Source organism: Plecotus auritus (assembly GCF_963455305.1).
Source record: "Plecotus auritus genome assembly, chromosome: 2".
Classification (NCBI taxonomy): Eukaryota; Metazoa; Chordata; class Mammalia; order Chiroptera; family Vespertilionidae; genus Plecotus; species Plecotus auritus.
The window spans coordinates 101,635,747-101,651,318 of record NC_137771.1 but is presented as its reverse complement, the minus strand read 5'-3'; positions in this window follow the sequence as shown (position 1 = coordinate 101,651,318).

The window sequence follows — 15,572 nt, the reverse complement described above, 5'->3', positions numbered from 1 at the left end:
TGATTATACACTCCCTCCAAATTCCCATCTCACAGTTGAAATATGCAGAGGCAGATCCCAGAGACTGGATAGAAAAAGTGAGAGGAGACCGTAGAGACATCTATCTTTGAAACAGAGATTTGTGTGTTTTCTGTTTCATTAACTGACTTCAAAAATCAATGCACAACAACAGAAGTTCATAAGAAGCTCTCAATGGACCAGGCTAAAAGAGGCAGCAGCTAGAAACTGTGAACCTGAGCATAGATATAAGCTGCTGTATACATGAGAAAAGAGAACTTGAGTCCAGGCAAGTCAACTGGTTACTGGAACAAGAAGAAACAATCCTCAGATAAATTTAAAAGAATCCATAGTCACTAAAGTGTATTATTTATATGTTCAGCTTTCCATCAAACATCCCTAGACATGTATACAATGAGTGAAATGTGACCTATACTTAGGAACAAATAGCAGTCAATAAAACTGACCATGAGAAATGGCAAATTTAGGTAGAATTTATCAGGTAAAGTTTTGGATGCAGCAATTATGAATATAGTGTAAAGAAACAAAATAAAAATGGTTTTAATGAGTGAACAAATAGGAAAACTCTATATAAAAAATGAAAGTTAAATAAATAGAAATTCTAAGTGTAAGAATTATAATAAGTATATACTTAATACTAGAGGCCCGGTACACAAAATTCGTGCACGGGAGGGGGGGTGGTCCCTCAGCCCAGCCTGCATCCTCTCCAATCTGGGACCCCTTGAGGGATGTCCGACCACCCGTTTAGGCCCAATCCCGGTGGGTCGGACATCCCTCTCACAATCCAGGACTGCTGGCTCCCAACTGCTCACCTGCCTCTGCCTGATTGCCCCTAACTGCTTCTGCCTGCCAGCCTGATCACCCCCTAACCACTCCACTGCCAGCCTGATTGATGCCTAACTGATCCCTGGACAGCCCAATTGCCCCTATCTGCCCTCCCCTGCAGGCCTGGTCACCCCTAACTGCCCTCCCCTACCAGTCTGGTTGCCCCTAACTGCCCTCCTCTGCTGGCCCAGTCACCCCTAACTGCCCTCCCTGTTGGCCTGGTCACCCCTAACTGCCCTCTCTGCTTTCCTGATCACCCACAACTGCCCTCCTTTACTGGCCTGCCCCCACCCCCTCAACTGCCCTCCCTTGCAGGCTTGGGTCCCCCCCAACTGCCCTCCCTTGCTGGCCTGGTCTCCCCCAACTGCCCTCCTCTGCTGGCCTGGTTACCTCCAACTGCCCCCAACTGTCCTCCCCTGCAGGCCATCTTGTGGTGGCCATCTTGTGTCCATAAGGGGGCAGCCATCTTTGACCACAAGGGGGCAGCCATCTTGTTTCTTGGAGTAACGGTCAATTTGCATATTACTCTTTTATTAGATAGGATGATTAAATTATCCTCCATCTTGTGGTCTAGGGTCTTAAGATGGCATTTGCTTTTTAGAATAGAGAAATAAAGCTACATTTTTAAACACATACATTTTATGACTTAAAATTAATATTGTTTGTACTCCCCATTTATAGAGAGTTAGCTATTCAAGAAGTTCATGGGCAATAACAAGCCCTCAGAAAAATATGAATAAATTATATGCATAAAGTTAATGTCCATAAACTATGTTGTTAGTTTGTACAAATAACAACAGGTTTGACTAAATAACATGCAATCTGTGGGTGGTCAGAATAAAGACAAGTGATTGGTGCTTTTCTGCTTTAATAAATGAAGGTATTACAGCAATAAACACAGTAGGAAGCACCTATGATAAGCGTAAGCAATGTGTTAGGTACCTTATTATATATAAAACATTAAAAGGTTCCCCACCATGCTGGCACTCTAATCTTGGACTTTCAGCCCCAGAATTCTGATAAATAAATATTGTTAAGCCAAAGTAATAAATAAATAGTTCTGCCATCAAGCATGGGTATATTTATGATTTACCCATACAACAAAACTGTGAGTAGCTACTATGTACCAAGGGCTGGAAAATGTAAGCAAATTAATAAAAAGAATGTTTTCAATAAAGCAAAAGCTTAAGAGAGCAGAAGAAAAGGATTGAGGAGAGTAGTTGAGAATAAATGAATTAAGTTTCCTGAAATAGCGGGGGTTTTGCCTCTTAGCTGTTTTTTAAGAGTTTCGAAGGCTAATCTTGCTTTCTTCTGCAGCCACTTCCAAACACTTTCAGACAAATTCTCTTGCAGGTTGTGCTCTCTTATTTTAATTATAACACAGTGAGCTGATGCATTAAGGCTTTTCCTCAAGGATATGGCCAATCCTCTGTTTTCTTAGAGCAGGTAAATAAAGCCCTGTGTTTTCATTTTTTATTTAGCCTTTTTCTACAGCTTAACAAAGTTTATTCTGGGGAAGAAAGGAGAAAGAACTGATCAGTGCTAGCCTTGAGAATCCATAGGTGTCCACTGTAAATCTACAAATTTTCTGTTTAAAGAGAGCACTTAAATGAGGGAAGGAACCTCAGAAGCATCAGGTTCGCATTCCCTCTACCTCCTCCCTTGCCTGTGAACCCTTTCTGAGAAGAAACTGTGCTTCACATTCCCCTCCCCTAATCTCTTTATTCTGCTTTCCCTCTTCATCCTTATCCTCCTATATAATAAAAGAGTAATATGCAAATTAACCATCACTCTGCTACACCCACAAGCCACACCCACCAGTCAATCAGGAGCAAGTATGCAAATTAACCCAACCAAGATGGATGCGGCCACTGAGAGAGCAGGAGGCTTGGGTTTCCCCGGCAATGGAGGAAGCCAAGTTTCTGCCTGCCCTGGCCTACCTTGGCCTCCACTTAAGGCTACAAAGTTTCAATTATAGAAGATAAATAAATTCCAACAAAAAAGGCAGCAGCCATGGAGCTGGAGAGAAGAGGAGGCTTGAGTTGTCCCCAGCGATGGAGGAAGCCAAGCTCTCTAGGCCCTAGCCTGCCTTGGCCTACGCATAAGGCTACAAAGTTTCAATTATAGAAGATTAATAAATCCCAACAAAAATTGCTGCGGCCAGGAGCAAGCAGGAGGCTTAGCTCCGCTCAAGGCTACAAAGTTTCAATTGTAGAAAATAAATAAATCCCAGATACCAGGGTCTCTGCTTGGGTGGCCCGGGGGCGTGGCCAGCCTGCAAACCACCACAGGCCCCTCGCCTAGGCTGCCCCACACCCCAAGGGAACCCCCACCCTGATCCGGGACACCCTTCAGGGCAAGCCAGCTGGCCCCCACCCGTGCACAAGGCCTCTATCCTATCTAATAAAAGAGTAATATGCAAACTGACCATCACTCCAACACATAAGATGGCTGCTCCCATGTGGACACAAGATGGCCACCACAAGATGGCTAGCAGGGAAGCCCAGTTCGGAGGCATCAGGTCTGCACGGGAGGGCAGTGGGGGTGATCAAGCCTGCAGGGTAAGGCAGTTAGGGGTGACCAGGCTGGCAGAGTAGGGAAGTTAGGGGTGACCAGGCCTACAGGGAAGGGCAGTTGGGGGGGACCCAGGCCTGCAGGGGAGAGCAGTTGGGGGGGGACCAGGACTGTAGGGGAGGGCAGTTAGGGGTGACCAGGCCTGCAGGGGAGGGCAGTTAGGGGCAAACAGGCTGGCAGGGGAGCAGTTAGGCATCAATCAGGCTGGCAGGGGAGTGGTTAGGGGGTGATCAGGCTGGCAGGCAGAAGCGGTTAAGGGCAATCAGGAAGGCAGGCAGGTGAGCAGTTGGGAGCCAGCAGTCCTGGATTGTGAGAGAGATTTCCCACTGCCCGTTTAGTCCTTATCCTACTGGGATTGGGCCTAAATGGGCAGTCAAACATCCCTTGTGGGGTCCCAGATTGGAGAGGGTACAGGCTGGGCTGAGGGACACACACCCCTGTGCACGAATTTCATGCACTAGGCCTCTAGTATATAATAAAAGCCCAGTGGCTGAACCATGAAACAACCAGAATGACCATTAGGCCAGATGCTCAACACAGGAGCTTCCCCCTGGTGGTCACTGTGCTGCACTCCCACAGCAGGAGCAGCCACTCAGAGGGCGGTTCCATAGTCACTTGCCTAACTGGGATGAGCAGCACTCCCACAGTGGGCAATACTCCCACCAGTGCAAGAATCACAGCACTAAAAGCTGGCGGTTACTAAGCATTGTCCTTGTGGCCAGCGGAGACCTTGTACTCTCCATGGAATCTCAGATAATCCCAGAACCTGCCTCACAGGGTTGATCTAAGGGTTTCTATTCATAGCTTTCAGAATGGAATGAGATCATCAGCTTTTAAGTAGTTGAGGGAAAACACACACTGCTCATTTTTCATTCTCTTTGTCCTGACTTCTTGTGAGAAAAGGAACAACCAGCTCCCATGGCCCCCGCCCTGAGCACTATACCGAGAGCTCACCGGCCTTTGGCTCCAAGTGAGTCTGCCTTCCAATGACCTTTACACCTAACACCACTGCCTGTGCATCTTACTCAACCCATATCACTGACTGAGCACCCGCCGTGTCCTAGGCGGTGCCCGGGTGCTCACAGAGCAGCAGGGAGCCAGCCGCCCTGTCCTACAGAGCGTGCTTTCCACCAGGAGAGGACTGGGGGCTTGGAGGAAACAGCCTTGGACAGATGTGAACTGCAGCCATTAGAGGGCACGGGCACCATGAAAACATGGGAATGAAGCCACATAGGGGCTCCTCCAGGGAGGGGCAAAGGGAGGCTCGCTGAGGGAAACTGGACTGATGGAGGAGAGCCAGGCAGGCGCCTGGAGAAGGGCATCGGGCAGAGGGCACAGCCTATGGAGGGGCAGAGGGGACAGCCTATGGAGGGTCAGAGGGCACAGCCTATGGAGGGGCAGAGGGCACAGCCTATGGAGGGGCAGCAGGACAAGCAAGAGGCCAAATGGAAGGGGGTCAAGGCTGGGTCAGGGGGCACATCCTGCAGGGATCCAGGGCCTGTGAGAACCTGGCATCCCCTGAGTGCAGGGGGAGGCACCGGGGCTGTAAGTGAGGACCCGCTGGCTTCTGTGTCAGGAGCAGACTGAGGGGGAAGAGGAAGCAGGGAGACAGCAGGATGCGACAGTACCCTCCCCAAGGGCGATGGGAGACCGTGGAAACTGTGGCAGCCCAGGTGGTGGCTTTGGGGTGTGCTGGAGGGAAGCCAGAGCATGAGGAATGATGTGGGAGGAGGGGGGAGGAGGTCCCATGCTCCACTCGGTCCCTGGGAAGGCAGGGTCTCCGGCAGCTGTTGGCAGGGGGCCTGGGGTCGGATCCCGTCTATTTTGAGGATCTGACTGTAAAACCCAGACCTTAGTTTGAGCTCCACACGAGGGTCGTAGAATGTTCACAGCCAGCCTCCCATCCTGAGGTCCAGGAGGCGGGTCATTCCAGCTGCCTGCCCTAATCCCTCCACGCCCCGCCCCCTAGCTCTCTTCAGTGATGACAAGTACTTATTGGAAACAAGCAAATGCTTTTATTTTTGGTGCAAAAAACAACAAAACAATGCATAGTATTATGGAAAGCAAACATTGAAAACTATGAAAATGAAGCCCCCTTGTGGACACACAGATCAGCTGTGCCCAGAACCTGGTCTCAGGTGACACAAAAGGGCTCAGGGTCCAATGCAAAGGGCTTGCCCAGGTGGTCCGACTCCAATCCTGACTCCAGTTTCCAGGACAGAGAGGATCCCGCACCACAGAACAGAATGGCGGAGAGCAGCCCCAAGTCCCTCAGCCTAAGGCAATGCCTGCGGTGCTTCCGGAGAAAGAAACACTCCTGAGATGCTGGGACTGGGCGATCAGCATCCAGATAGCTGCCTCTAACTCCCACCCTGGGTCTGTGGTGCTCCCAGCTCTGCCCCTCCCTACCCCTCCCACATTCCCTCCCAGGTGAACCGCAGGTGGCCCTTCTCATCCTCCACCCTCCTCACTCTGATGGCAGGTAGGGAGGGTGGAGGGTCTCAATGAAGTGTCGCTTGAAGAGTCAGAGAAAGTGTCTGTCCACCCGCCTCCCTGGCTGAACCGATTAACACAGAGGCCTCATGAGTGCATGTTTAGAACTGGTCCCCCACCTTCCCCACACTCTGCCACTGTGTAACTTGGCTATTTTGGGCAGTCGACCTCTGGAGTGTTAATTCTCTCTCCTTTAAAATAAGAACAAGAGCCTGGTGGGTGTGGCTAAGTGGTTGAACTTAGACCTATGAATCAGGAGGTCAAGGTTGGACTCCCTGTCAGGGCACATGCCCAGGTTGTGGTCTCGATCCCCAGTGTGGGGCATGCAGGAGGCAGCTGATCCATGATTCTCTCTCATCATTGATGTTTCTATCTCCCTCTCCCTTCCTCTCTGAAATCAATAGAAGATATCCTATATAATAAAAGCCTAATATGCAAATTGTCCCCTCAACCAGGAGTTCAACCTGGAGTTTGACCACTTGCTATGATATGCGCTGACCACCAGGGGGTGGAGTGGAACATGGTGGGCATTGGCAAGGGAGTGGCAGTGGAGGCTCTGCTGGCCCCAATGGGCTTCTGGATGAGCAAGGCCACAGCTACTGGGACCACAGGGGCCAGTCGGGCTCCCTGTAGGTTCGCGCAGGAGCCGGTCTGCCAAGGCTGGCTGGGAGAGAGTGTGCTGCCTGCCTGGCTTCCATGCAGTGCCGCTAGGCAGCCCAGAGGCCCACACTGCACCCTGGCCTGTGGCATCTGACCGCACTTAACCGCATCTCCACATGGGGACTCAGGCGGAGGGGGTTGCGCGGGGGCCCTGGGAGTTGTGGTGCTGCCCAAGGCCCAGAGGTCAGCTTGGACCTCCCCTTCCATGCCAGATGCTTGTGCTTCAATCACTGGCCAGTCCTAGGGCCCATACCCATGCACAAATTTCATGCACCAGGCCTCTAGTGTTAATATAAAGAAAACATTCAAACCTGTAAAGAATTTTTGTGAGTTTCTTTGAGCCAAACTGTCGACAATTGCCAGGAAGCAGAAATCAACATATTGGGATAATGCTCCAGAGAATGGCAGTTTTTCACCTTGCTTTATACATTACAATCAAAGGAGGAGATGTAAGTGGGTTACATGAAATCCATTGGTGATAAATTAGGGAGGCAGGAGAAAGCAAAGTGGGGAAAACTCTGGGATTGGATAAAAAGTAAAATGATAGACACATACTTCTTTTACTTAGGTGGGTACAGGGTAGTTAACAGTCAACAATAAACATTATAACAATAACAATGAGGGAATTGTGGTATCCGTCCTGGTGCCCAAGGTATTTGGTTGTGTCCTGAGGGTTCCAGAAAAAAGGAAAGTTATGTTACCCTAACATTTCATAGGGATGTTATCTTAGATGCAAAAAGACAATAGGTTATTAAGGTAAAGATTGACCTTTGTCAGGGAAGATACCAGCCTAGGACATGACTACCCACCATAACTGCTTTTAGTTAAAGTTTAATTTCAGACCATCTTTTGTGGTTACTTTAGGTCTTTGAGTTTTCAAGACTGCCATGCAGGCCTTCCTTGAGTTAGTCAGGTTAGCATGTGCCACCCCCCCCTTTTTTTTTCATCTACACTTATAAGAGCCTTTGGCTGCATGGAGATTGGGAAGATGAGTTTTTGAGGACAAAATGTCCCCCCACCTTCTTGAGATGCCAGCACTCAAATAAACCACTTTCCTTCTCATCAGTGCCTGCCTCATGAGTTTGGCTTTTGAAGAGACATGTGGCCCAAACATGGATGTGGGTCATTTTCACAGTTTCAGATTTCATGAGCCAGCCAGGAGTAAGTAGAAGCCTCCCCCCCCTCATAAGTCCCTGGACTTCAGAAGGGGTTCCCCAGGCTGTCTGGGGCTGACTGACCCCATGAGAGGTTTTCAGAGTCCCTAGCAACTGCCAGATAATATTACTTAGGAACTGTCTCTCTCTCAATTCCAGTGCTGGTCACCTGCTACACCTGGTTCTGGGAAGAAAGTGGGTTACTGGGGAGTGGTCTGAAGAGCCCAAAACTAGGAAAAGTCCCTGCCTCTAGCCATCTGGGTTTGTTCCAACCACCTGGGATTCTAAAGAAACTAAATGGTGGCATTCAGCAGGTGGCAATGCTTTATTGTGCAAAAATCCCAGTTCCCCTCTCCTTGTATGGGGATCTGTTAAGAATACTCACTCTGGCCTGGTTGTATATGGATTTCTGGGTTTTAAATGCTTTTCTGATTGTACATATTGTATAGTGTTTTTTATCTTGTTTGTTGATTTCTGCATTTTTAGTACTGGTACAGCACTACTCTGTAAAAATTATATCCTTCCCATTTCATTGGCTCTGTCCTTGACTAGTAACAATGGGAACAATGCAGTCCATCCTGAGAAGCAACCATTTTGGCCACATATTAGCCAGATGGCCTATTTATGTATACCAGCCAATGACAAAAAAAAAAAAAAAAATATTTTCTATTGTAATATGGCCTGGTCAATGTATGTTTTGGGGTCAGAAGAGTAATAGCCCTGAATGGTTCTTTGTATAGTAACCTGTTGGGAGCGACCTCAGTTGACAAAGTCCTGAGAGGGCAGGTTTCACAAAGTGGCCTGCCTGTTCCCAAGGTTAGTCATGCATCCTGCCCCCCTTTAGGCTTAGAGACCCTTAAGCACAATAGTTTAGTAATCACACATTCTGCCCCCTAGAGCTTAGTTAATCTTCAAGCACAGTTTACGTATAAGCGTAATTATCCTTTAGCAAGAAGCATAGCTAGATTATCTCATGGAAAGGAACTTAGGTGGCGTCAAAGGTGTATGTACAGGTATAGCCATTGGAATCTTAGCCAAGATAAGGAACTTTGTGTAAAGGTCAGTAGGAAACCTAAAACAAAGGGGTATAATTATGTTTACCACATAATAGGAATGATGTATTGTATGGAATGTAACTGACCCTGAATAAATGTATGGTGAAAAATAAACTCGGGACTGTAAGCGGGAAGTGCTACAGTCCTCCCGATCCCATTCTGTTTTCTGTCTGTCTTTTCTCATCCTCTCCCCCCCTTGCAGGTACTGTTCGACTGATGCCGGCAGGCTCCGGCAGTAACCATATTATCTCAGAATTATTCTGTCAAAGGTCTGGGAAATGGGATGAAATGCCTCATATATAGGCTTATATGTCTCTGCCTAATAAAGATGCAACAAAAAATGTCAATAAATTAATGGTTCAGAAGGAAAGCACTCTAAAACCTCCCCTTGTAGACAGCAAGATACAGGAAGAAAAATATAATGAGAAATGGTTCTTTTGGCTTCCCTGAACCCTGAGACACTGAGGCAGGGAGGTGGTGGGAATCCACCATTGCCATCCCCACTGCTCCCTGTAGATCTTGGAAATAGGAAACTGGGGACACCACAGTCCCTCTTTTACATAACGAGGGAACTGTTTCTCCTTCTGGGACCAAACAAGGCACCCAATTCAGACTGAGAGTGTAACCGGACAACGAAGGGGTGGGGGCTGTCACCACTTGAGCCAATTAAATGGAGATAGGATTGAATCATATGTGAGTGTTTATTCCAATAATGCCAGCAGTGTGGGAGAGCAGTTGGTCACCCCAAAAATCTGCTCTGTCCCTCCTTGCCAGTTGGCTGGTTATATATACACTAGAGGCCGGATGTACAAAATTTGTGCAAGAGGCTCGGCCCTTGCAGCCACAGCAGCTTGCCTCTGCCCTCACAGCCCCAGCTTCACCCAGAAGGTAGTTCAACTGTCTGGTCTAATTAGCATATTACGCTTGCTTTTATTATTATAGATGAGGGAGAAGATAGCTACATGCAGCTGTGAACTATAAATTTAACATGGAAAGGGGTGGGTAGAGTCTGCAGTCTAGACTTCAGAAGTTCCAAGTCTGATAACAAGGTGGCTAATCTTCTCTGATGTTACAAATAGCTCAGCCTGTTTCTGGGACTGGAGAATGGTCAGTGTTCCTGAGAAAAACTCCCAGAGTGGGCTAGGGTCCAGGTGCAGCAACCAAATCAAAGCATGTGCTGTTCTTGGTCTGTTCTCAAAATGTATTTCTTTTCTGAGTAATGGACCCATCTGGGTTCTGAGGTGTTTTATCTTTTACAGGTCTGTTTCATCCTCCAATTTCCCAGAGTCTGTAAGAAAACTTCTTGTCTATAGTTAGTAGGGTGAATAATTATTAGACAACTGTGGCTCTATTCTCATTACATGTCCTTCCCCACTCTCAGGGGCTCCCCAGACTGAAGCAGGGCAATATCTGCTGAGACAACTCCCTACTGGAGGCATTAATCAACAGGGCTAGCTGATGTTTTTCTTTTTAGGTATTATTGGACCCATACCCACTTTTCAACTTCAGATTTACTGCTGGTTTTTGTAGATACCTTTTCAGGATGGGTGAAGCAATTGAAGTAGAGAAAACTCTACTTAAAGAATTAACTCCTTAATTTGGACTCCCTAACAGTATTCAGAATAACAACGGAGCATCACTTATATCTGAGGTTAACCAGAAAGTAAGATAAGCACTGCAGATCTGATGGAGATTACATGCACCATGGAGACCGCAGTCTACTGGAAAGACGGAGAAAAAGAACCACACCTTGAAGAAAACTTTGGCAAAGCTGTGCCAGGAGACATATTTGAAGTGGGACCAGATGTCTACTATTGCCCTACTTCAGATGAGGGTAGCCACTAGAAGTGGGTTCAAGTTGAACCCTTTTCAAATTGTATATGGAAGACCCTTCCAAACCTCTGTTCTAGGGTCCCCACCTATTGATTTAGAACAGGAAACAATAATTAAATGATATGTACATCACCTAGGGCAAGTTTTGTTAACCTTGCATAAGTTTGCTTTCTCCAGTTCTTTCTCCACAGAGGAACCGCTATACCCTCTCCATCTGAGAGACAGATTCCTAGTAAGGACTTGGAGGGTCCAAGGTCCAGAACAACAACTAGCAGAACAGTGGACCTACCCCTGGGATGTACCACACACCACTCATACATATCTGAAGCTAACAGGAGCAAAACCATGGATACACCATAACTCAGGAAAAAAAGAGCACCCACCACCTGAGGAGAACTCAAGCTCCTCAGCTCCTATCTCATGAGTTTGATTTTTGTGGTGACAGGTGACCCAAACTTGTTTGTGGGTCATTTTCGTGCTTTCAAAACTATGACCAACAGTGGAATAAAATTAGGTTAATATAAAATACTTCAGTTACTAAAATACATTGGAAAAAACTTTAATAAAAATAAATACCTTTCTCAGATTATGTATTTCCTTCTTGAAGTGTTTTCTTCCCATATCTATTACCAGAATTTCAACTTTTCCTCTTATTTATTTGGTTATTTGTATCTAATTTTTAAAAGGAATTTCCACTTTCACCAATCTTTTCTAATGTTTCTGGGGTGTGTGTGTGTGTGTGTGTGTGTGTGTGTGTGTGTGTGTGTGTGTTTCTTTTTGGGGTGGAGAGTGTTAATCCTAGGTTCTCTTCTTATTTTATTCTGTACTATCTACAATTCTATTCATTCCTATGATACAACTGCCATATACATGATCACGATTCCCAAATCTCTTTTTCATTCCAAAATGTTCTGTTGACCTTTCTATACTACTTCTCCTTAGACATCTATCTGGTATCCCTTAGACATTATAAACACACTATAGGCCCGGTGCATGAAATTCATGCACTCAGGGAAAGGGCAGTCTCTCAGCCCGGCCTGAGCCCTCTCACAGTTCGGGAGCCCCCGGGGGATGTCCAACAGATGAATTAGGCATGCTTCCATAGGGAGCAGGCCTAAGCTGTCAGTCAGACATCCTTAGCGCTGCCGTGGAGGTGGGAGAGGCTCCCACCACCACAGCTGCGTTCACCAGCCGTGAGCACGGCTTCTGTCTGAGTGGTGCTCCCCCTGTGGGAGCACACTGACCACCAGGGGGAAGCTCCTGCATTGAGTGTCTGCCCCCCTTGTGGTAAGTATGTGTCATAGCAACTGGTCATTCCACCATTCAGTCAATTTGCATATTAGCTTTTTATTATATAGGATAATGCCTAATAAGCACCTGGCTATGCTTTCTATCTTATTTAATGGCACTACCAAGTACTCCATTGCCAAAACAAATAAATAATTAAATTGAAAAACACAGCATACTCTAGCATAATACAACATAACCTAAATATTTACTATGTTATAGGGCAATTATGTATGAAAAAATATATAATATCTTTATTAAAGTATATGTTATAATTTTAAACTTATAGTAATGCATAATGCTATGTATAATATACTATATACAATAGTATGTTATATATTATTCTATATCACTCTCCCAACTAACCTAAAACCAAATATCAAGAACTGATTGTGATATGTATTCTATATCACTCTCCCAACTAACCTAAAACCAAATATCAAGAACTGATTATTATGCATATTAATCTTCCTCAAACCCATCTGATATTTCCATAACTTCTGTGAATCCACTTTAAGCTTGTGTAACCTAACTGCATTCCTACCTCCGATGCTGTCCCTCTGTAATGTATTCTGCATATTTCATTGTCAAAATAAGCTTTCTAGATGGAAGTATGACTATGTTATCCCTTTAGTACTCTGTTTCATTTGCCAAAAATCAAACTCCTTAAATTGGCTTCTAAAGACCAACATAATTTGGCTTTTGCTTAACTAACTCTTCTGAAGGACCCTGCCTATCCCCTTATCTGGTGAATTAATGGGACCTGCTGAAGTTTTTATTTGCCTGCCTCAGTTATTTTTCTACTAGAGGCCCGGTGCACAAAATTTGTGCATGGGATGGGGGGTCCCCTCAGCCCAGCCTGTACCCTCTCCTATCTGGGACCCCTAGAGGGATATCTGACTTCTGATCCCAGGGATCGGGCCTAAATCGGGAATCAGACATCCCTCTCACAATCTGGGACCACTGGTTCCTAACTGCTCACCTGCCTGCCAGCCTTATTTCCCCTAACTGCCTCTGCTTGCCAGACTGGTCGCCCCTAACTGCCCCCCCCCACTGGCCTGATCACCCCTAACTGCCCCTCCCGCTGGCCTGGTCACCCACAACTGCCCCCTCCCCGTGGGCCTTGTCAACTCCAACTTCCCCCCTTGCCAGCCTGGTCACCCCCAACTTCCCCCTCCCCCTGGCCTGGTTGGCCTCAACTGCCCCACTGATGGCCTGGTTGCCACCAACTTTCCCCTCCCGTCAGCCTGGTCTCCCCAACTGCCCCCCCCCCCGCCCCCCGCTGGCCTGGTTGCCCCACGCAGCCTGCTGTTCAGTCATTTGGTCATCCCTCACTAGCCCTGCTGCTGGCCTGATCGCCCATGCAGCCGGCTGTTCAGTTGTTTGGTCATCCCTCACTAACCCCCCTGCTGGCCTGGTCCCCCCACACAGCCTGCTATTTGGTCGTCCATCTGGCCATTTAGTTCGTGACAGCCCCTGGCTTTTTATATATTAGGATATGTCAGGGATAAGCTATGATTTCTGCCAGGAAATCTCCACTTGCCATCCCCCCACAAGTCTGGTTTTGATTCTCCCCTCATGTGTATTCTTAGGATTTATATTTCATATATTATATTATGTTTCAATTGACAATTAATTTACCTTTATTCCCATGCTGTAGATTTGCATTTGGCTTGGTCAACATGTATTTCAACTTGTGTCAAGTGTTCTTTACTGTTCTGCAAAGGCTTAAAAACTAAAAACGACAGTTCTCATACTTCTTGCTGCTACATTTTTGGATATGTCTTGGGTTGCCCCAGTTAGATGTACTTGCACAGGGACTTCAATTCAGAACTGATAAAGTGGGAAGTTGAATGATAGGCTTTGAGGTACCCATGGTGTACATGGCTAGCAATACAACTATATCTGGAACCATACCTGCACTTCAGGTAAGGTGGTATAATCCTGAAGGCAGTGGCTGTCACAGCAGCTCATAATCCCTCACCCTCTGCTTGTGGTAGATGTAGAAGCTCAATTAGCAAGGCAGTCTGGAAGACTTTTTTAGTAGTAAGTTCTGGAACCTTAGTCCAGAGCCCTGCACTTTACCCATTTCAACAATTTCACAAGCACCTATTTTATATGTTAAATTTATTTCTGCTTAAATAGCTAAGTAGTCTGTGTTATCTATTTCAGATCAAATGTTCCCACCCTGTTTATTTCATAACAGTCTCAATAAATATCTGTTAACTGATGTGTAAATATATATCAAAGACATTATTTTTCTATTCTGAACCATTTCTTCATATTTTTTGATATTCAATAAAATAACAAAAATATGAGAATAAATGTGATAGTTATACTTAAGGGTAGCCAGAAAAATTATTCTCATCATATACAGAAAACTCATAGCCTTATTTAAGGGAGATTATTAGGAGCTATGTTTTCATAAAGCTGCTGAAAGTGAATTGGTTATTTTGCAAACAAATCTTAATATTTCTGCAAGAACTCATTTCTGTCCTAAGTTTAAGTGCTATATTTTCTGTTGCATATGTATTGGCACATTTTAAATATTTGAATAATAATGTTATTTAGTTCATTAGCTTTTGAAATTAATCAATTGGTAATCTATCCCATTTTTACTTGTTAATCTAAATATCTAAATCTATGAAAGATGGCAAACAAACTTCAATCAAGACAGGCATTAAATTAGTATTGAGCAAAGGAAAGAATGTAAGATATCTCAGACAATGAGCCTATAGAAGAAAAGTGTTTACAAAAACCCCACAGATAGCATTCTTTCATTTAAGCTCCACTCCAATCCAATCTTGTGTTGTTTCTCAGTCTAAGCAACAGCTGCTCAATCACATAGGCTGTGTAACCACAGGCATTGACCTTCAATCTCCTTAAAGTTAAGTATAAAAAGAATATTTGAGCAATAAACGAAGCTACCCAGGGAAACTGAGACAACATTAATAAGAAGTATTGAAGTAGAGCAAGTGCTATTTGATGGGAAGTTTGGACAGAAGGTCAGTTTCTGTGAGGAAGAGATAATTGAAGAAGACTGAATCAAAGATTGGAAACTATTAGGTCTTAGAAGAGCATCTATTTCAGTGGACCTGATAGAAACTGTTTTTCATTTTAACTCTGAACAAAAACTTGGGCTAGAAAGAAACTTTTAAAATGTGACACAACTAGAAGTCCTGGAAAAATATCCAACATTTGTTTCTAATTCCACAGGTAGACTATGTCACTCATCTCTGTTGCAAATGCTTCACTGCTCCACCTTTTTAAAAATTGTTTGAAGTATTACATATGTCTCCTTCCTCCCAAACCCCCAAATGACAGCCCCCCGCCACTCGATCCCCCCAGGAAAAGCCCCACCACCCCAGTTTCTGTGTCCATTGGTTATGCTAATATGCATGCATACAAGACCATTGGTTGATCTCTTATCACACCCCCCCTCCCCCCCCGCCATGTCTTCTCTCTGAGATTAGACTGTCTGTACAGTGTTTTGTATTCTCTGGATCTGTTTTAGTTCATCAGTTCATTATATTCCATAAATGAGTGAGATCATGTGATATTTTTCTTTCTCCGAATGGCTTATTTCGCTTAGCATAATGCTCTCTAGGTCCATCCATACTGCTGCAAACAGTAAAAGTTCCTTCTTTTTTATAGCAGCATAGTGCAGATTCCA